Consider the following 1,251-nt stretch of genomic DNA (forward strand, 5'->3'; position numbering starts at 1 on the left):
CGCTATATGTGGATGTCTTGATTTATATATTTCTTTATTTTCTTTTGATAATGAGTACCTTTTTCCATTTTCAATCATACAAGCCTTTCCAAAGTCAATTATCACGCTGTTTATTTTATCAATTTCTTGTTGTAGTACAATATTGTCCTCTTTCAAATCATTATGTAAAATTCCACATTTCTCATGCAAATAGTTAAGCCCAAATGCAATGCCTGCAGCAATAACTTTCCATTGTGGTACTGAAATTTCAGGTCTGGAGGACTTAGATGAGACAAGGACTGAATGTAATGAGTACGACACTAAATCATTCATTCCATGAAAAGCAAGAACAATAATCTTATGTCTACCTTCAATACTAACTCCATGTAAATATGCTACATTAGGATGACACAATTTAGATAAAATTTCTGCTTCCTTAAAGAAGCAGCTGATGTAAGCACTTTTAATTATTTTGATGCACACTCTAATAGGCCCAACATGACCAAGAAAGCATTTTGCAAATACTCCACTGCCAAGCAAACACTGATTGTTAATACATAACTCCGACTTTGAATACTTTCGTATACTTGTGTGAAGTCCATGTGTGTTCATTCCAATGTTAGACACGTTAGGCGATGGACGTACTGCTGAACTGCAACCACAAGTAGTATCAGCATCAACAAGTGCACTCAATTTTAAACTGGACTTAGCTTTAACAGAAACCTTTAAATTAGACCTGCATGTCATATGAAAAGGTACATAATTTTTAAATTAGTAGATCCTGCCGTGCTGCCAACTTTCAGTCCCACTCCATCTCTCAAAAGCGCTCTCCCTCTTTCTCATACAAATACTTACATTTTCATAGCCTTGATTTGAGTGGAAAGCTTGCGTTTGATGTCATCTTTTTCTTCTACCAGACGTTCCAATTTATGATGAAGTCTTTTCTTACTGCCAGAAAAAGTTCGTGGTTTCCTTTTTTTGTGACGTTGTTTTCTCTGGCTTCCTTTCATAGTGATCCGAGAGCTATATACAGGTCTAGAATCTTCATTCTTCAGAAACCTTCGTCAGAAACACTAGTGTGGTCCGACCATGTGTAATGTTGTACATGCATACGAGTCAAAGAAACCACACCTTTCAATTTCAACAAGTAAATAAAAAACATTAAAAATGGAAAAGTAGTAGGATTAACTTGTAAAAAAGTAAAGAAACAAGAGGGTACTTGCAAAGTGGTGTGATAACAAATCCTACACCACTGCATGAATAATATAACCC

This window comes from Amphimedon queenslandica, unplaced genomic scaffold (genome assembly GCF_000090795.2).
Source record: "Amphimedon queenslandica unplaced genomic scaffold, v1.1 AMPQUscaffold_12969, whole genome shotgun sequence".
Taxonomy (NCBI): Eukaryota; Metazoa; Porifera; class Demospongiae; order Haplosclerida; family Niphatidae; genus Amphimedon; species Amphimedon queenslandica.